The sequence below is a fragment of the Lutjanus erythropterus genome, chromosome 2 (assembly GCF_056507025.1).
Source record: "Lutjanus erythropterus isolate fLutEry1 chromosome 2, fLutEry1.hap2, whole genome shotgun sequence".
Classification (NCBI taxonomy): Eukaryota; Metazoa; Chordata; class Actinopteri; order Lutjaniformes; family Lutjanidae; genus Lutjanus; species Lutjanus erythropterus.
In genome coordinates this window covers 32864956-32887667 of record NC_139318.1, presented here as the reverse complement: position 1 = coordinate 32887667, position 22712 = coordinate 32864956, and the positions used below count along the sequence as shown (strand labels likewise).

At 38.6% G+C, this 22712-nt stretch overlaps 1 protein-coding gene across 1 annotated transcript in view; it reads left to right on the top strand.

The window, feature by feature from the left end:
* LOC146331977 (A-type voltage-gated potassium channel KCND3-like) overlaps nucleotides 1–22712 on the top strand; it is a 128097-nt gene that overhangs the window by 80963 nt on the left and 24422 nt on the right. The window lies entirely within an intron of this gene.

Below are 22712 nucleotides of genomic sequence, written 5' to 3'. Positions count from 1 at the left end.
TATTGACTGCTCTGTTTGCTCTAAGCCTAGCTGAGTGCTGATTCTTCACTCCTCTGAACTGACCGGTTGGGGCTGCAAGGAATGAACAACTGCTTGGCTAAAAACACAGCTTATCTAGTCTGTTGCAGGCAACATTTTGGGGCTAGAAACCTGACATTCATAGAAAAGTTTTGTTTCATCTTAAACTGGAGCATCTGCAGATTAATTGCACACCCGATATGTCACTATCCAGTATAGTTAGAGCACGATACGAGATGAATAAATCCCCAAATCCCCTCTGCATCTGCTCGGCCGCCGTGACGCATTCAGGGTCCACTGGTGACCAAATGAGAGATGCAGACTTTGCAACAATGCACAGTAAGTCACTTAATTCTGCACAGATTTTCATGAGATTAGGTTTTTATAAACATTAAAAGTTAAACATGATTCTGGTTACATCTCCAAGTTGTTATTATTTTCTTTTTAAACGCAACTAAGTTATGGATATGTGGTGTCAAGACAAAGACTCTTTTAGACTCAGCAATGATATCATTGTCCATTGTGATGTTTCACTATGGAAATTGTCACATGGAAATTTGGTAGCCATTACCCAGCCCTAATCTACACTATACAAAAAAAACTCTATTAAAAAGTTTGCAAATCTCTGCCAGTTGCATCTGGCTGTTGTGGTGGTGTTGCAGTAGTTGCATCACCATCTGTTGCCTGACAGAAATCTGCTCTCTACTGAGTGCACTCTTCTTGTTGAAAATTAAAATAGTCAAAACAAACTTTTACCTCAAGACCCAAAGACAGTAGATAATAGAATTTCTTTTGAAGAGTATCATTGCAGCCTGTCTAAGAGAGTAGCGGGCAGTTGTAAAATTGGCACAGGGAGAAATGAAGTGCATGAGTAACTCACTTCCATCTCTTGAGAGGTACTGAATTCGCGCTTGAACAAGGCCCTGAACCCACCACTGTTGAACAGTATAAGAGCACCTTCCCTTCACACATACCTAACTCTTGTGTTGAAGACAAGCAGATAAACGGGGAAGCACTCAAAACTCTCCACCAAAACAAGAAATCATCACCATGGTAACTAATAGACGCTTCGGGTGTTTCAGCTGTTTATTGTACTGTAATTCTAGCAAGTCTTGTTTTCTTGTGATCAACGTGCGTAAAGACTTAGGTATATTTTACAGAATGTTAGCTTCGTCATTGTAAACATATTAGCCTGCTGTTGTTTGCATTTAATTCAAAGTGCAGCTCTGCCCATCTCCAGCCACACAGAGGTGCTAGCATGGCTGTAGACTCTAAATCATAATCTCGAATAGACTGGTTCATATATACACGATGGCCGTCAGACAAAAATAGTTTAGCTAGCAAATAAGTCATGGCTTGTTTTATTTTTATCATACGTTCTTTGATTGTAAAAGGCACTATAAGTTAAATGTAGTAAATTTTTAGGCTTCTTGTATGACCCAAATGCGAGACTGACCTCACATTTTTCGTATTTGTCTCTTCCTCAGGCCCACCCCTTTTTTCTCTGTGCTCCAATAACGGCTGAGCAAGCTTGAACCTGTTTCCTGTACTTACATATGTGCTAGGCTCATCTATGTTGAAAAGAAAATCACATTTTGAAGATTTATAATTTGAACTTGATATGAGATGTTTTGTTTTGATGTTTTTGCTTGATGCTTTTTTGTTAACATTAGCTAACCTAAGATGTGACTGTTACTTTTACAGGTCCCACAGCAACATCTTTTAACCATCTTCAAAACTTGATTTTCTTTTCAACGTAGACAGGCCTAGCACATAGCATATCTAAGTACTTAGGAAGGCTGAATTATCCAGTCCCCGTGGTTCTGATTAAGGGCGGTGGAAAATAACAAGTCAGCATTGCTGGAGTCAGACTTTTAGATGGTTTTATTTCCCATTTCCACTCCACACTGGTTTGGGATGGCCCTTTTTATGATAAATGCCCCATGAAAACACATAAAGAGACGCAAAGTTGATTGCGCCTATAACACACTACTTCCTGCACCAGCACTGAAAGTTGTTTTGCAAAATTGTTCTGTATAAATGTCTCTGGCTGGCCTTGTCCCCTTAAAACGCAATTGCTAATGCAAAACACTTCCATATCAAAGTAATTTGCAGGACAGCTGGTTGGCATGCCATATCCAGCAGTCCTTTGATATTATGTCAATTCAGTGTGGCTCCTGCACAGTCAGTGCAGAGTTTGTTATTGCTCTGGTGATGGAGCTCAATCACAGAATTACCAGATTGGCCCATTAGGGAGGGAATGACGGGACAGCACTTCTTGCTTATTAATTGCCACATTTTCATTTCCTTGCCCCTGATACGACAAAGGAGGCGAGTTCCCCAGATCCATTGTTAATTGGCCGGCATTCCATCACATCATGGAAGAGGAAATTCAAGTACCATTGATCAAGAGCCCCTTCCACTCGATACACCCCTGATGACAGAGATTAAGGCCAGTAGGAAGAGAACCAGGACTCAAGCAGGGATGAGAATCTTAATTGGTGGCAGGTTAAATCATTTGCTGCAATTATTTGCTCCTCTTGTCAAACATTACAGTCACCAGACGTCACATGTTCTCGTGCTGGAAAGTTCGCAGGTCAATTAGAAGGTGGAGTCCACAATAACGCTGCAGAGGGAATCCGTAGTTCCTGACTGTAGGGACACATAAAGGTGGAAATGTCACCCGAGTGTATATGAGAGGGTTCATTTGGAAGCATGTTTTTTATGATGTTATTATGATTTATTGAGGAAAAATAGAGGTTAGACCCTATAGCAGGTCAATTTGTTTCACAGTGACTCAGAGATGTTTACGCTGAAGCCAAATTATAGCCTTTTCACTAATAATACACACATATTCTTATGAGGAGGATGCTGCATGAGTGGAAAGCCACAGTACAAAGGAGACCTATTATAACAATGGGTCTTATTCATAAAGCAAGGTGAAGTAAATTTGTACAGGAAGGATTGTAAAGTATTTGCACTCAAATAGTTGAGTTTCTGATTAAAAAATTTACTGAGCCTTTGCAAACACTTGGCGAGTTTTTACTCAGTATTTCATCATTTTGAAACAGTCTATGGACACATGGAAACGTTAATTCTTCAGCTCGGATAAGTCCATCTGCCATTCACTTCAGTCATATAGTTCAACAAATCCTCACTTCGCACAGAGGAAGAATGTGATTAAGAAAGCTTATTGAATCACGCTGTATTTTATTGCCATGTTTATAACAGACTCTGCCAATAATCTCTTATTGTCTGCATCCACTGAAATGCAAGTTTTAGCTGGCTTAATGCTTTTATTGTAGTCTTTTTATCACAATAAAAAAGTCAATACCAATCCTGTTGCCTTGCTCAGCACTCGTACACAATTGTTCCTGAATGTTCTGCTGCCCCAGCACTTCTCTGAGCTGCACACGCTGCTACATCTCCGCAGAGGAGTGAAACACAAAATACAAATATGAATTTCCTGTCACATCCTCAGGACACCATGCTTCATTACTTCAGATGATTGTGTAGCTGAAATTGTCAATGAAACCTGTCTGACAGCGTAGAGAGAGAAACCCTACAAAGAAAACCGTGCAGCCTTGACAAACAGAAGTGAAAACCAGAGAACAGAGAAGTAATCCACGAGGGTGGAGCGGAAATGGAAACACATGCAGCAATTTACATGTATGTGAAGGCATCTGTACAAAATGATTAAAGGAGAATTATTGAAGTCTCTAGTGTTCAAAAAATGAGTGCTGCAGTCCAAATAATGAATTGTAGCCACTGACTGTATATTAAATAGGTTGAAATCCTGTTCAATATACAATCTATGTTCGAAGCGAGTTGTTTCCACCCTCCACTTCTCCCTAGACTCAAGGAAGCTCAGGTTGGTTGCCTGAAGGATGTATGAAACTGAACAGGAGCGCTACATTGTACTTGACGAGTGACAATGAATCCGACACTGTAAGTTGATCAGCTGTTTATAACCGTCAGTTGTTGGTCAATGTAAAGCTAAAAAAAAAAACAAAAGACCACTGCTCTGAAAATGCACACTTTGAAGTTAGAGTTCAGTCACTGCCTGCCGGACTCCATTAACTTATTGCTCAATTTATTTAGTTATGAACATCTACTCCTTCTAAAAAGATGATAAATTATTTGTTATGACTCATAAACAGACAGTAACTCAAACATTCAGCATTAATTTGAACTGAAAAGTAAAACCGTTGTTCCAGCCCGGTGTGGAAATTTCAAAGAGGAACACGCTGGCTCTAATGTTGTATTTCTGCAATCTATCATGACATATCATGGTCATTTTATGATTCACTACAGTCAATATGTTACACATTTCTCCTTTATTGTAAAAAGGCAAGGTGTAATAAGCTGTAGACTTCAGCCTGCACCTTCTCGCTCAGTATAATTTGCTTTGATTTTTATTTATTTATTTACATGTGTATTTGAGCTGTGAATTGAAATATGACCGAAATAAACTAAAAACTTAAAAAAATAAATAAAAATAAAAACATACTGATTTTAAGTTGTAGACCCACTTTGTGATAATTTGGTTAACAGAAACTGACCAAGAACAATTTTTTGCATTTTCGTTGTGGATCTCTTCAATTTTTTCTGTGAAGTTTGCTTGTACAAGTTTATGATTCAGCAAATACAATAGTGGAAAATGACTGCACAAGTTAGCTTTATGTATTTATTTGACAGATATAATTAATAGTTATTTGCAGATTGAGATTTTATATTAAAAACACATGATATGTTTATGAAATAGATATGATATGATATGTTTATGATATGTTTATGAAATAGACATCTGAAATGTGCCTTAAGATACCTTTTTTTTTGGCAGTTACACCAAACTGGCGCTTTCCCAGAAAAATCCAATATTTCACAAAATTAATACAAATGTGTGAAGCAGAACATAACTTTTTCTTCTTGTCTTCCAATTAACCACCTCACGACCTCCACAAATTTATTTAATGACCCTTTGGAGGGGCACGACTCCAAGGTTGGCAATAATTAGATTGAAGTCAGAGGCATTTTTTATTTCCACAAAGAGTTTTTTTATTGTTGATACCGTAAGTATATTTAGCTGATAATACTTCAGAACTCTGTTTTATTTACTACAGACGTTGAATGCAGGATTTTTGCTTGATTATTTTTACATTATTGTGTTGTGCTTTTACTTCACCCACTGGGAATACCACCTGTTCATGAGCATGTGTGTGTACATGAGATTTGTTCATTAGCATAATCATCACTCCTGAAATTACTGTGTGAGGCTTCCAGTTCTTATCCATTTGTGAGCAACACTGATTCCAAGCAGGTCTCCAAAATATAAAAACAAGAACTTCCTACTGCAAAACTAAAAGTAAAATCTTAGCAAATTTAGCGGTGTCAGTCTTGTATTAAAGGGTTAGAAAAAAAAAGAAAAACTAATAGTACAGCTGTCAACGCTGTTGTCACCACAGAGCTGTACGGTGACAGAAATAAAAGAGGAACACTTTAATATGGAGGTAGATGCCAAAAATGTCTTGCTAAAGCAAAATAAGTCCACGACTTAAATGAGAGGCAGTCAAGAGGATGTGACAGTCACAAAGATGGACGAGAATACATTTCATGATGTTACACTGTTGGTGCAATGAAGACTTGCATAAAAAAAAGAAATAACACCAAGCCAGCTGCTGGAGTGTTACAACTTCTATCATGCTAAAAAATACGACCACAGAGAATTAACTGGCACAGGTTCAATGTTCTGTGGCGAACTTTTGTAAAATCCTTGTTATTAATTAACACCCTTGACTGTTAAATGAACTGCACTCAGCATCCTGTTGCTCGCAGCTCATAGGCACAACATCTCTAATGTTCCTGTAATTTATTTGGATCATTGGCTCCATGTTACTAACTAGCTGTTTGCAAATCACCCCAACAGCCAATGGCACAAAGCAACGAACACCAGAGCCACAGCACACAGCCACTGCCAGCCAGCCACAGCCAGCTTAACTTCAGTGACAGTTAGCCAGTTAGCCACATCTGCATTGTATCACTCTTGGATGGCAGAAAGAAATCATTAATTATGCCTTTTCTTTGTACTGTTACATCATTTATTGTCAGTTAAAATCATCACCATGTCTGAATACACAAGTTATTATAATGGACTATGTACAACATATTCACTCAGATAGTATTTTGCTCCAAAAACATTAGCAAGCAACAAGCTGAGCTAAGTTTTTTTCATGTATCATGTTAGCTGATGAAGTAATTTGGCAAGCTGCCAGCTAACAAATTCACTCTGATGGTGATAACTTTAGCGAACCAGTAAGCTAAGGTTAGCTAGCCAGCTGCAGCCGAGACATGTGGCGTGGATCCTTTTCCAGCAGTCCTGCAACACCAGTCAACAAAACAACCTGCAAAGGCTACAGCCAATAAACCAGCTAGATCAGCCCCAGGAGGCTGGATGAATTAGCTGACGTTATCCACACAAGATGGTATTTTGCTCCATTAAAGATTAAGTGTGTAATGTTAATTATTAGATTCCAGATGCAATGAAGCATCCCCACAGCATAATACTCCCACCACCGAGTTTCACTGTGGGGACGGTGTTCTTTGGGTTATACGCCTCTCCCTTCTTTCTCCAAACATAAGCAATGTCTCTATGGCCAAAGAGCTCTAGTTTCATCTCATCTGACCAAAGGACACGCTTCCAGTATGCACAATCTTTCTCCAGGTTGTCCTTAGCATACTTCAGTCTGGCTTGAAGGCGTCTCTTCTGCAGAAGTGGAGTTTTTCTTGTTCTGCAACCTCGCAGTCCATTCCTGTGCAGAGCTCTAGTGATTGTCTTCTTTGAGACTACAATTCCTGATTTGGCTAAGTCCGATAATTTCCACCCAATTCCAATGATTTGAAAATCACGTGATCGGATCGGGACATCCCTAATTTATACATATAGACTGCTTCAGATTACACACTGTATCTCTGACATTAAAATAAGTAAGGAGCGATATAAAGCTTCCATACCTGTAACTGCAAGCTTTGGCTAATTTTTGAATTTGCCTTTATATACCACATTAACAAATGTTTACAGTACCAATGTTTGGCATCTTTTTAGTCAGCACAATATCACCTATATGACCTGACAATTACTTTTTCACTTTGACACAGTGTACTAACATACAGGACCCCAAATCACATAAAATATGATGAAATTTATCAGATTTATAGGATCATGTCTCAGTTTTTAGAATGCGAAATGTGGTTTCAACTGACCACAGTTCTCAATGTGTCGTCGTTTTTATGCCGCGACGTCTTGAACCACACAGTGCATGTGATTTGATCATCCCGGCGTGATTAGAGACTTTAAGGGGTTAAAGAAGGACAGCCTTTTAAAATCCTCAGACCTGCGGAGAAAAACCTAATGGAAAAGAGTCACCCAGTAGAGGACAGTGGATGTACTGGGCAGGAAGAGTACACTGAAGCTGCATGAATATGAAGCAGGGAGTGGAAAAGGACAATGCATGACTGCACTGTGCCCTGGGTAAATGAAGGTTAAGAAAAATTGCCTTTATTCACTGTTTTTATTTTCTGCTATTGTGCGGCTGGTGGCCTCTCATACATCATCCTTTGACCAACAATGAACCTCAGTTGAACCTGCTTTATTCACGCTTTTAAATAAACTCGCTTTTGTCTCGGTCATTTTCTAACATGCCCTCTGTGGCAGGTTAGTTTGCCCTTGATGTTAACTTCCCCCGTTGAGATGGACCAGCCTCTAATTTAAACAGGAGCTCCCATAGGTCATGATGGATGGTGCTTTCTTTCCAGTGGCAGCAGGTCACACAAACTAATATCCCACATCCCTCACATGCTTTTGTATGTAATAACAGACATCAGGTTGTTCCTTTTTCCTCCTGTTTAATTCCATCCCACCGCCTCGCTCCTTCTCTCCTCTTGTTTCTGTTATCACCCTCACTCCTGCTTCCCTTCAGTAGAAAAAAAGGTATCTCAGCTTTTTTTCTCTGTGTAAATATCAATACAGCAGGTTGTTTACCTTTGCAGTCCCCATGGAAAGACGGTCCAGCCAACCATTGCTCGTGTTCACTTTCTTGAGGTGTAATAGAGTAGATTGGTTTCTGTGTTCGCTCTGACCTGATGAGAGGAAAAGAGAGGGTCATAAATGTGTCCTGAAGTGTAAAAGAAAGCAAGAAAAAAGACCACAGCAGTGCTGCAGGTAAGTGTTTGACCTGTGAACACTGCGTTACCTGCAAGAAAGGGGAAGTGTTTGGCATGATTTTAGTCGGATCCATTTTAGTCATAGCTAGTAAACATTGAAAAATAAAATGTACAAGAATTTAAAAGCATCTTAAAGTTGAGATTATTTTGACACATTTCTGAATGAAACAGGGTAGGCAGGCAGGATGCTGTTGCTAGCTAGCTAACGAATCTTATCACTGTGTTGCTAAAAGATTGATTAGATGTCATGATGTTATTGGTTGAAACCGATTGATCTACGTCTGAGCCTAAAGGGGACCATATGTCAGTTCTGTGCTTAGTGATTGTTCCACTGCCCCTAATGTGGTAAAAACAACAGACTGCATTTGCCGAAATGTAATCCCGGTGCCTGTTGGCTATCATTTCACAACAATTTAGCTTTTTAAAAATTGTATCTGCAGTCTTATGTAGACATGTGTTGGTAAAGATTAGCCAAAATGTCATCCAGACCTAAAAAACCCACAAAAAGCATCAATGTTTGGGTCTGAAGTGGCTCATCACACTGTACACGGTAAATGGTTCTTAACTCTTACAAACTGCTGTAAACATCCATCAGCAGTGGTTTTCAACTGGTCCAGGTGCGCCTTGAGATTTTGTGCCAACCATACATTACTTACTGCAACAAACAACTGCACGGTGGCCTGGTAGCTTAGTAAGTGGAGCGTTCGCCCCGTGTGCTGAGGCTGTAAGTCCTCTGCAGTGGTCGTGGGTTCAACTCCCACCTACGGCCTGTTGCTGCATGTCATTCCCCTGCTCTTTCCCCCTTTCCTGTCATATGTTCAGCTGTTCTATCAGTAAAGGCATGGAAGCCACAAAAACATTTAAAAAAAAAAAAAAAAAAAAGACAAACAACTCCACAAAAAGTTAGGAATGAATTTTAAATTTACTGTATCAGTCTTTTGTACGTACTTATTTCCCAATTAAAAAAAATTCAAAATCCAAAAATCCTTTGGAAAAATGTTAGTAATGTGAAACCTGATTAATTGATGCCTTTTTTTTCCCACCTGCACTCTGGGAACTCTGATTGTCTCTGATTGGCTAGAACTCATTGCCTTTTGCATGGATATAAATCTAGGTTTATCTTGAGATTTTGACGTCTCTGTTGGTGTGCCCTGGGCATAAAAAGTTTGAAAAATGGCTTGCAGACAAAGTTTCTGATTCAACTTTGATCTACTGTGATCAAAGGGTGGGTGCAAAGTTTTTTTTTCTGGGCGATAGACAATTAATCCCAATGTTCATATCGCTTTGTTTTACCCTCAAACTAAGCAGATAATAATGCTAAACTGTTACTTATTTATAATAAGTAACAGCTAAGTAAGTAAAAGCTAAAATAAATGGAACACAATCAATATTAGTATTTTTGTTCGTGACTTGAACATGAGTTTTATTTCCATCTGTTCAAAGTGGCCCCAAATGTCCACTCATTAGCTCTTTGTTTGGGTGACTGGAGAATGTCAACACTTTGCCAGACACTCAAACAAACTCTGCACTTGTATCTACAATGGGATTATCCAACACCGATCCTAGCAGCATAGCATTAGAGCTGTTCAGATTCAAGGCAGATTATGTAAACATCATGCAAAGAGATCTGCTATTAACCTGCAGTGTCACACAGCTCGTGTGTCTGTCACAAAAAGCGATCAGGATTCAGGAGCTTTACCAAATATTCAGGAGATTTATATAAACGTGTTATTGTTAATCCTTTAAAGACATGAAAAGATCACCCATTGTTCAGCAAATTGATATTTCCAATGCTTAAACTTGAACATGTACAAATTATTCACCTAATTATCATTGTGTCCTTATGATGTTTGCTACTTTGATGAATAAATAACCAATTAAAATAGCTATTTTGGATCAATTTAACTTCATTATAGAAAATATATCTTAGTCCAAATGTCCTTTCTCTTCATTCAACAAAGGCCCCTGAAAAAACAGTCCATGAATAGATATAATCCTTGGTGACTTTAAGCAATAAATCCATCATTCTGTTTGTCAGCTTCAAATCAGTTGCACCAGATGGACACCAGAGGCATTTTACTATTTAGAAGGTGTAATGGCGTTCTTGTCAAAGAGTAATGAACCCAAAGTTCTTCACATTCTTCCTTTAAAGTCTTTCCTTGTGCTGCAGCCAGCGGCAGATGCAGGATTAAGTTTTGGGGGATCCAAGAGAAGCGGAGTTACAGTTCATAATTTGATTTTAAAAACTGGAAGCTTACACTCCTCAGTCTTTCTCCTCTGTCTTTACCTCCTCTTCTCTTTTCAGAAGTCTTCAAGTCTTGCTCAGCTTCGGCATCAGTGTGTAATTTATTCATGTGTTATGATCTCTACATGCTTCTAAAGAATGTTTCCAATAGTCCATTAAATCAGTTCTGGGCCACTTCAGCTGTAGCATCAGCATCCATCAGTGTGAAGGTAGCATTACTGTAGCATCTGGCAGTGACCCTCCATCTTCAATCACAACACCTGCTGTGCTGCTTTTTCCACTGCTTCATATCTGTTGATGTTACTCAGCCCAAAACAGACACTATTTTTGTGTTTTCCATCCATAATTAACACTTTAGAGCTGTTAGTTAGAATTGGACGAGCCCAGGGGAATCCTTCAATGAGTGTTTCATGCAGCACATTTGCACCTAAGCACAGTCTGTCTTTTCCTCAAATTTACTAACATTATATGATGTCCTCTGCTGTTTGATTTAAAGTCTGTAGAAAGATAGAAAAATGTTCCGTGTGTTTGTCATCCATCTCTTCATCTTTCAAGATTTTGCTCTTCTGGTGGATTTGAGCTTGTTCTTTCTGTGAGCGTTGTATGGTGAGATGCATTGTGTAGCCAGACCATTTTCACTCTAAGAACGTTTTGTCACCACCCTTCGGCAGCTCGTACAAACGCACACTGTATTAGAGGCTGAAAGAGACACACTGGGCTTTTAAGTTACTTTAATGTAAACCCATCCCTGGCTGTATTAGACACACCTATAAAGACTAAGAGAATCAGCATAAGGAGGAAGGGGGTGGATGAATGGCTCAAACAAACTTTCACCCAGGAAAGCAGAGTTTATGAAAAACAAAACATTATTAAACATTTTAAGGTGCAGAACATTACATGTGTCACATGACTTGCATCATCTTACTTTCAACGCACATATAACCTACTTATTGTACCCCAAACATGGTCTTATCCTAAACCTAGCCAAGCAAGTTTTTATGCCTAAACCTACCTGAAGTGTGACCATTTCTCAGCATTAACCACAATGTTAGCCACATGTTAAAAGAGGCTTTCTGGCAGCAACATTTCCAGCCGCTAAGGGTACTCTGTGCCATGTGACAAGTCAGGATGAAACTAGTTGGACGAACCTCTAGAATTTGAAATGCTGCCCACACAGCCTCCATGCCTGGGAAATAGGCATGAAAAGAAAACAAAAACCTTTGCAAAAAAAAAAAAAAAAAAGACAGAGGCAACAGTCATTACAAATTTCTAGAGGTCCTCAGGTAATACTAGTCCTGTGCAAATAGGACATAATACATTGAACTGCAGTAAAACTATGAGCAAGAATTTGATTTTAAACCCCAAATTCATCCTCATTGCTATGCCTATACAGAGGTCTTTATCTGGGCAGAGAGTTGGGGTTGCAGATTTTGTGAATTTTCCTTAACCGATTGTTGAAAAGATTAAAAACTGAAAACTCATTAATAATTATTGGATACAAAACACGCATGTTTTTGTCAGCTGATGTTTAATTTAAACAATACTAGCAATACATCAGTTATGTTAAACATTAATTCATAAGCTACAGATAAAAAGAAACTGTATAATAAACCAATAAGGCTCTTGTTCAAAACAACCGTTCCCTTGTCCATCTGTCCTTAATCAATAAATGTCTCTGTCAAATATTGGACGATTTCTGCCATTTCTAGAGTAACAGGACAAGCCAAACTAAACTGTGAGAGAACCTGTGAGCTCCAGAGAAGTGGTATAGTAAACTACTTTAACTTAATGGGGACATTTTTTTGGCATTCAGAAAATGTCTTATGTAATTGGAGTTGATATCTAAGACTGTCTGAAGAACTGGGACCAGCTCTTGAGGCATTTTGTAGATTTTCTTTGTGCGTGTGTGTTGATTGATGACTTACATATCCAGTAACTCTGGTCATTTATAGGTTTTCTGAGCGTTTTCAGGTGTTCTCATACAGGTGATCAATCTTGAAGAAATAAATGAAAATGACAAATTACAGTGTAAGCTTTTAACACCTGTCAGAGCAGGAATAACACAGGTCCCGTATGATTAAAAAAAAACCTTATTTTGTCCTTTAGCTGCTCTTGTGACAGCAGTTTGTAATGTTCCTCATCACAGCTGTAACAGAGTCTGACTTGGTTTGACTCTGCTGCTTTCAATTCTGCCTCCCATAAGCAGGAATCATTCAGCCAGATTGATTGCTTTGGTTTCATAGTGCCTATTTGATGCAGCACGTCCTCTCCAATTCTGTTTTATTTGATGCCCATCACAGATCTATCAGGAGCACGCTGTTCCTTCCACGTGTTGTCGAAGCAACAGCAGAGCATCTTTTAATGAAGAGCAAAACAAGCAAGAGATTGGAGAGGATAAAACACATGACCGAATAAATTCCCTTGCAATTGATTTTGCCACACGCTTAGACCTCTGTTTTAAAGTGTGGCAGGTGGAGAAAGGAAAGTAATGAATGCCATTTACCGGAGAAATAGCCCTACTACAGTGTTGTTGCATCGTTTAACTACTTTTTGAGGCTTTTCCTGAAAAATTCATTGTTTACTTAATCTTAATTTACTCTATACAGGCCTGTGTCTCGAGGTAGCATGCTATATCTGTGTACTGATTTCCAAAGGTTAGTCCTGTCATGATGGCAAACTGTGTATTCACCATATTTCCTTATCTGGGAGACATGTGACATCCTGACCTGCAGCGGTTTGCATTATTTATACACAAATGTTTATATTTCTATCTCTGACTGTCAGTGACTCAATGACAGCCTAATTAATCAGAATTATTTGAACGAGAGGAAAATGCTAACTCTTGACATTTCATACTGCAGCTGTCCACTGCTGTGTGAAACTGATGCAATGCTGTTTATGCAAAGTACACCCATGGGACTAGCTGAAATGCCTCACAAAACACTGTAGATTACTATAAATAAATAAAAGACACACGGTATAATGCCTGGCCTCGGGCAAGAATGAAATGTAACCTTTCTCATTTACAACTTTTCTAAAGAGAGAGTTTAAGAAATTCATGTGAACAGGTGTATTTTTGGCACCTTGGACTTGTTGTTGCTGCTTTTATTAAACCCATTGTCGCCCGGCTTCTTCTGGGTCATAATCCACCTAATGTACGTAACAAATTTACTATTTTAGATTCTTTGATGTGTGAAATTAATGTTGAAGGTAGGGAGACACCATAATTTTAAGGTTTCAGTTGAGTTTTACTCTGTTGTGCATTTCATCTGTATAATTCTTACTAAAAGGCTGTTCTTTTTTTAAAATCACCAATAACTTAAAAGCCAAGAGTCTTATTATTCAGTGTTCATATGCATGTAATGTTTTTCATAGTACCAGCAGTCTGTGCAGCTGCGTATGATAGTCACAGCTCAGTGCAGGCTATTATGAGAGGCCCTAGAGCACATACTTACTAGTAGTGAAGCACACACACAATATTATGCATACATATATTTTACCAACAATGTGTTGGATTTTACAGTCAAAGATTAGTCCGATTGTCTGACAGATTGTGCGCCTAAACTGGTATATCATATTGTCTTGTCACATGATCAAAAGGAGAGTTGAGTAGAGAACATTAACATACAAATTACTCAGCAGTCATCTTTGCAAATCTGTATGACAAAAAAAAAAACAGAATTTGCAGTATTAATTGATTTGAATATTTTTTATTTGTTATAGATTGCCACTGACTATTTTACCAAAAAAAAAAAAAAGAAAGCTGTCACAGTGATTGGTTTTCCTTTTCAGGGACATAAATAACAAACACCACCTCTTCTTTGAACTCTTTGAATATTTCTGAGGTAGTGATGTCAATTAGAGCTGCAGCGACTGATTGGTTAATCGGTTATTAATCATTTATTAAATTAAACGCCAAACAGAATATCTCTGAGTTGTGGACAAAAATGAGACATTTGAAGACATAACCTCTGGCTTTGGGAAACACTGATCGACATTTTCTGACATTTTTTAGACCAAACAACTAATTGATTTCTCAAGAAATAATCAACAGATCACCCCACAGGCCTCAGTGTAACTGCACTGCCTGCACTGTCTATATTTACACTCCTGAGTCTGAAACTTCGACTCTACAGCAACATCATGCAGCAAAGTGGATGATAAAAGGTTTAAACTGATTACATTTTGTTGTTATGTAAATGCATCACAGATGCCTCTTACTATACCTATATACTACACTATTATACTTGTTTCTAATTGTTTTTTTGTTTGTGTACTTAATTTGCTCCCACTCTTGTGAATAATCAGTTGCATTTGTTTGATGTGATTTTAATTTCATTCTTACAAACATTATATTTTCCTCTAATTGTTTGGTTTTTTTTATTTATATACTGGTTGAATGATTATGAAACAGTTTGTACTGTAAACTTTTTGACAGATGTGCTGTATAAAAAGTTTGCATTATTATTGTTATTAGTGGGAGTAGAAGTATGTGGGCTGCGTTGGTGGGGACATGTTGCCTCAGGTCAGACCATGAAATACAATTCAAATCTGTGAGTATGAAAGTTTATCCGACACAACACTGTGATTTATAATGTTATGAGATGTAGAGAGATGTGCATTTATAACTTTTTTGATTCTGCTCATTGGTCTGATTCTTACTTGATTCATTTATTTATTATTTTTAGTCAGACTATGGCCTGAGAGCTACCTGGAGCAAGTCCATCTGTCATCATCTAAAATAGATGAAATGAGATAATATTTGTACACCATTAATTTCAATTCAGGTTTTATTCATGTGGCGCTGATGTAATTATATCATATCATATTTACCCTCAGTAACAGATGTGCTGCTCAGTTGGAAATAAGTAGCACCTGTGCATAGACTGTCAAATATCACGTTTCTGGAATTTAAGCCCACGTTGCGTAGAAAGATGTTTCAACATATGGTTGGTGTTTCCAGCCTGACTTGAAATAATCTTTTTACAGACATTACAGTTAACACTGCTGTCATCTTTCCTTGTGATTGAATCCATACTTTGAACTGTTTCTTCCTCTCCACCATGATTCCTTCTTGTTGCAAGTTTCCAGCAGAGTAGACGCGTGAGTTTGATGTCATTGTTTTGCAATGAGCAGCTGTCAGGAAAAAAGATGCCGGCGTCTATAAAAAGGAATTTCTGAACCCGGAGGCATGGGATTCAGATGGATTGGACAATTTTCGGTTTGATCGTTTCCAGATCTCAATGAGACATGATTGGACAACTCTAGAGAGTTATCGTGGCAGCAGCTGTTTTATCTTTTTCGTTCCAACGATCGCCAGGTCAACAATAGAAATATGCTGTTCTCCTTACAAAGTAATCTGCCAGGAACATGCACTTGATTGGCCAGCTCAGCATCCTGTTGGATTATATTGCATCTGTGTTGCATTCCTGCTGCATCAACAGAGTGGCTTCATTCAGATAAATGAGTGGACTGTGTTTTTGATCCATGCAAAGGTTCTGGCAGTGGCAGAATTTTCACCATCAGAATAATCAAATCGAATCATCAGCAATTATCTAGAAACAAGACAATAGCAACTAATAATGAAAACTCTTTTAGAGAGCTTTAAAAATGATGGTCTGGTCTGTGTTTCAGGACCTTTTGATTATAAGGTACATTCAGATGAGAGAAAGTGGTTGGTCTTCACAGAAGGTGGTCAGCACTGAGAGTGATGGGACAGTTCCAGCATGAAAGACAAGTCAACCTCTTTTTGTGCCTCCACAAAAGCAATCCTAACTATAACCATTCATCGTGTGAGTGTTTTAGTGTCCATCTTCATTAAATACAACACCCTGTGGTGAACTAAGCCACTGCAAAGAGCACCGTTTTGAATATTCCACCACAACGCAGTTGTAATGATGTTTGACACGTCATAGTGGGTATGAAGTGTCAAACACCATTACAACAAAGCAGTCAGAGACGCAGCCAGGAGAATGTCATTTCTCATCGGCTGACAGACGGTGAGGAGAGCGAACTGTGAAATCATTTGTCTGATTGTCTGGCAGGCAGCAGCAGCAACAATAACAACAGGCCCTGTGGTCAAATCTCCATCGCCTGTTAATAATCCTTCATATTTCTGACTCTGTGCCTCCTGTGCTCACACTACACATCAGCCTGCCCGCTGTGAGTTTTCACAACAACATGAGAAAAAGTTTTACTCAGGAAAAAATGGAGTCTGAGATTGAGTTTGGTGTGTGCGTGTGTGTGTGTGTAGAACAAGAATATATATTTTTTATTACTGAAAACATGATTAATAACTGAGATCGATCACAGAGCTCAGGCTCCCTTTAGCTATTGTTGCTACTGGAAGACTTTCCACGCAAAATTCTTTGTAGTTTTTCTTATACAATGGTTTCTTGATTTTTGAGCTGTGCTGCTTCTCAATTTCTACCAGTACCAGTTGTTGCTACGATGTTTGGTCATCATGAGTTTGTTAATAATTGTTAGCCTCGTGCGTTGGTTTAACGTTGCATTCATGGGCTTCTCTGATGGTCCCGTTTCCCAAGTTGCAAAGTAGTTCTTCCAGCTTTGGCGTGTTCATAAACTTCAACGCATGAATTCTGCGTGACCTTGAAATTTCGTCCGATCACAGCAACTTTTCCCCAAATTTGACCAATCATCGTAGCTTCCCATGAGTTCTACCAATCATAGTGGTCCCTCACAAGAACAACAAATCGACTTAATGTTTTATTATTAATTATTTTGTGTTTTTTGTTTTATCACAGGCACTGAAAAGAACATTAGGTTCATCGTTGTTATTGACATTTATAAATGTCCGCTTTTATATTTTATAATTTTGTGCTTAGCTTCAAAAACATTTTGCCTCTTTGTGGAATATCCCCAGGTAAACTTCTTCACTTACAAAGAAAGAATATTTTATTGAAATTTTTATAATCTTGCGCCTTTTTGTTAAGTTTATTTTGAACACTCAGAACAGAGTGTGGTTTTATTCTCCATGGAACAAGTTGTCTTTGATTTTTACTGAATTAAAAAATTGCAACTTTTATTTTGTAATATTCTCTGTCTCCTTTTCATGGCGTAAAACTTCTTAAAACACTGCAAAATGCAGCACAATTATTTTTTTTAGAAAAGCTGATGTGAAATCAGGTATTTTAGGCTGCAACAATGCCAGAAAAGGCCACAGAGTCCTTGTGGAACTAATTGTGGTTATTAGCGTCTGGTTGAAGGGTGGGCTGAGACTATGAGGCTGTGCTGAAAAAATCTGAAGCTTTATTATTAAGTTATTTTAGTTCAGACGTGTTGCTACCAGTAAATTCCCTAAAACCACTCAAATAGTGCTTTACTTGAGTTGTTATCCCAGTTCATGCTAATAAATAAGTTATATAACTAATCTTGGTCACTTTATTTGGACAGAACTAACGGTTACAACCTAATACCATGTCACAAATTAGGTCTACGTGTGAGCAAAAACATGATATGCAATGACTTAATAAATAGTTTTCAACCAAACATTTTCTTTCATTCACCAGGTTTCTGCATATATAACATCAACAAACAACAACTCAAGTCTTGTACAAAATTATTGCCAAATCTCTGACTTGTTCTGACTTGTGTATCAGTGAATTCTGCTAGTTGAGAATAAATTTTTCAGATTATTTGACACCACATAAATGCAAACCAGAACTCTCTGACTGGTTAAGTTTGAAACTAGAATCCTGTATAAGGGTCGTAAATATGCGCTACATACTTGATATCGTGCTAAAGACTGAGGCTAAAGCTGCATGTCATGGGTAAAAAAATCAGCATCCTCAGAAGATGATGGTGCATGTTACTTAGATGAACTGGAAATAAAGGAGGAGCATTATTTTGTACAGCAGGGTCGAGCTAACAGCCCTATTACTACATACAGCACAGTATAATAGGGTGTAATTTAAGATCAGTTATTTTGTTCTGACATCACCCTGTGTGGATGCTTAGCTTATAATAAAAAGCAACACAGAGGCTATATGATAGTTATGGGGCTTATGATTTATTGTTCATATTTTCAAACTGTATTCACTTTTAGCATTATAAGACACAAAAGCTTTAAAAGATAGACTCAGTTTTTTTTCGACCTAGACCCTATTTCGGTCTCAGTCTCAGTGACTAACAGGAACAGCAATTTTTAAAAGTACTGAGGGAGAGTTCTGCAGCCATCAGAGACAAAACCAAGTTCAGACTGTTATTCTTAAGTGTCTGATAGCATTATGGAAAGGATCCCTACAGAGACGGACCTTTTTTAAAGAGTGACAAGAGTAAAATAAGTTTTGTTCAACCAGAAACAGTTGTTTAATTGTTCTCACCAAAGTCATACAAATTCCTTTAACAGAAACAGTCAATTTATCATCGTAAAACTCACTTAATTTAAACTAAAATGAAACAAAATAAAACTCATCTTTCCACGGTTCCAACAACCACCAGCTCTAGTTTGGTTGAAATAAACCTTTTATTCACTGAGGTAGAAATATTTGGGCGGTACATGCTGTTTCTCCCCGCTGTTTCTCTGATGTCCGACCTCCCTCTCGCTCCTCTCTCCTGATATTTTCACATTGAACACGGTGAATTAAGGGTTCATTTTGACCAAACCAGAGCTGGTGATTGTTGGAACAGAGGAAAGATGAGCCAAGATGTTTTTGGTGAGTTTTATTTTGTTTCTGTCGCGTTTGAATGAAGATGACGATGATAAAACTGCTGTTTCTGCAGAAGGGAGTCTAATTAGTTTGGAAAGTAGTAGTTTAGGAGCAATAAAACTACAACATCTTAGTCTTTAAAAGAAGAGAAAAGATCTGTAGTGATCATTTCCTTAATGCTTTAAGACAAGAGGACCTAGAAGAGGACCTGCATCCTCTCTAGTTATAAACAACTCATTCTAAGGTCACAAAAACACAGCGATTCTTATTTTCAGGTGATTATACACTTGTGAAAATGTACTTATTTTATATTATGTTCCATTTCTTCCATATTCTGACAATAAATCTCCATAAATCTTATACACTGGACCTCTAAGAGTAATTTTTGCTAGACTTTGACCAGATTATTTCACTGGGATCTGTAAATGTGAATGAGTCCTTTGTCATGAAAAGGAAAAAGAAGTCGAACCAGTGTATGAGTTTATAGCCTGTTCATTAATTGCAGTTTGCATCATCTGTTCTCATCTCTACTTTGTTAAGAAAAAAATGAGAAAAAGTAATTTTCAAAGAGGATTTGAGCAACATCACGTCCTTCCCTCTCGCTCATATTTGTTCAGGCAGAGCAGAAGGCTGGGTTTGTGATAATCCCCCAGCTCTTCAGTTTGTGGGTAGTAAGCAGGAGGTAAGTCTAGCGATTATAGTGCTTTTCAGCATGGAGAGTGGGAGCTTTGGGCCAAAAAAACAACAGTCAGAAAAGTGGAAAGCCAGCAGCACCCACCCACGTTTGGGCAGAGAGCAGCCCTCAAGAGGCACAATGGTCAACAGTGCATGGGGCGCTTACCTGTCAAGAGTCTCATTGTGTCGAGAATGCAGTGGAGAGGAAACTCAGAGAAGCCAACGAGGCCAAACAGCCAGTGAGGAAGAGAACAAAGGGTCTTTTGACAAGTGCAAGTGTTTTAAGTGAAGATTTGAGGATCAAAATCAAGTCCCCGTGCCCGATCAGTTTTTAAAAGTGGCTCTTGAGGAAATTGGTTGCTCGAGGACTTACAAAAACAGTCCCTTATGCAGAATTGTGGACTCGTCTCTCTGCCCTCTTATTGTATTCCCTGTTTTCTAATTACTCTGTTTTGCCTCTCAAAATGCTGCCAGCAAACATCGTTTCCCATCGCTTCCCGTCACACTGCTTAAACTTGATGTCAGCAGCCTCTCCAGGAGACAATTTCAATGTCTTGTCACCACTGCTTACAAGCTCGTCCGAGAAGTCTGTGTTTTAAAATCAATTTGTGCCACTACACGCCGTCATGGCCTACAGCTTTGGCCGGCGTCTCAACCTTGGTTTCCTCCTGGCCCTAGATCCCACTGGCACGGCTTTGTTATGCCCGGTCTGAGCCGCATAGATAGCAGCGGTCCTATCTCCCTACCTCTGCCCACCTGTTACAGCAGACATTCACCTGTGTAATCGAATTATCAGAAGCCTGAAGGAAGCTGAGAACAAGAGGAGTAAAATGGGCGACTGAAAATCACTCCCTTATTCACTCATTCACTATCACTAGAGACTTTATAGTTAAAGTTGCTCTGATTAATATTTTTATGTGAACATGGATCAAATTATCATGAGTAGGTGAGAGGGGTTGCTCACTGTGATGAAACAGCAGAGAATTATCACTTGTCTTTCAGCTCAGTGTTTTGGTTTTATGGCCCACAACTTTACTGTTCTGTCTCACTGTAACAGCTCATATCACTTTCTTTTTCTGATGCACCAGGCAGCAGTTTTCACCAAAGCCACTAACCAGAATAACAAGCGTCTAGGTTGTCTGTGCAAGCAGCTTATTACAACCTATATTTACATTTATTGTTGAATGCTTTCAAAAATAAAATAAAATGTAATTGTTTATTTTTATCGATTTACAAAATGCAAAGTGAGCGAACAGAAAAATCTAAATCAAATCAATATTTGGTTTGACCACCCTTTGCCTTCAAAACAGCATTAATTCTTCAAAGTACACTCGAACAAAGTCAGGGATTTTGTGGGATCATAGTCAGGTGTTTGATTAATCAATTATACCAAACAGGTATTAATGATCATCAATTTCATATGTAGGTTGAAACACAGTCATTAATTGGAACAGAAACAGCTGTGTAGGAGGCTTAAAACTGGGCGAGGAACAGTCAGACTCTGCTACCAAGGTGAGGCTGTGGAAGACAGTTTCATGTCTCAGGTCAGACACAATGACAAGGCTGAGCACAGCATCAAGACACAAGGTTTTTATACTGCATCAGCAATGTCTCTCCCAGGCAAAGATTTCAAAACAGACTGGGGTTTCAAGATGTGCTGTTCAAGCCCTTTTGAAGAAGCACAAAGAAATAGGCAACATCGAGGAGGTGCAGAGGTTAGCTAAGGAAACTTAGTGCAGCAGATGAAGGACATGTTATGCTTACTACCCTTCAAAATCGCAAGTTGTCCAGCAGTGCTATCAGAACTAGCAGAAACCACTGGGACGCAGGTACACCAATCTACTATATGGAGAAGTCTGGCCAGAAGTGGTCGTCATGGAAGAATTGCGGGCAAAAAGCAATACCTCCAACATGGAAACAAAGTCAAGTGACTCAAGTATGCATGAAAACAGAGGAACTGGGGTGCAGAAAAATGGCAGCAGGCGCTCTGGACTGATGAGTCAAAATTTGAAATATTTGACTGTAGCAGAAGGCAGTTTGTTCACCAAAGGGCTGGAGAGCGGCACAATAATGGATGTCTGCAGGCAACAGTGAAGCATGGTGGAGGTTTCTTGCAGGTTTGGGGCTGTATTTCTGCAAATGGAGTTGTGGATTTGGTCAGGATTAATGGCGTCCTGCCGAGAAATACAGACGGATACATATCCGTCATGCAATACCATCAGGGAAGCATCTGATTGGCCCCAAATTTATTCTGCGGCAGGACAACGACCCCAAACATACAGCCAATGTCATTGGGAACTATCTTCATTGTAAAGAAGAACGAGGAGTCCTGGAAGCGAGTCTGTCTGAGATTACATGAAAAAGTTTCCCAACATGTTTGGAACAACCCACAGAGTTCCTTCAAAAATTGTGTTCATGTGTACCATGAAGAATTGTTTTGAAGGCAAAGGGTGGTCACACCAAATACTAATTTGATTTAGATTTTTCTTCTGTTTGCTCACGTTGCATTTTGCAAATTGATAAAAAAAAAAATAAAAAAAAACAATTGCATTTTATATTTTTGAAAGCATTCTTACTTTCCAGCATTTCTTCACACCTGCACAGTTCTGTATATGCATGATATTTTGCATCCTCACGGACAGGCGTAGTGTTTCGTAACTGTACTGCTTCTACATACTTATGTCTGCGCTTCTCAAATGCAGTAGGAATTATGCCGTGGGACTGTTGGCAAAACACAAATAAAATACTGCACTAAGACAAAAAGTGAAAGTGCTTTCAAATACAGCAAAAGTCAAATCAGGGAACTACTTCTGAAATGTACAGGAGTGATTAAACCTTGGTGGTACATGGAAAAGTAGAACTAGCAGCTATTTTTACATTAAAAT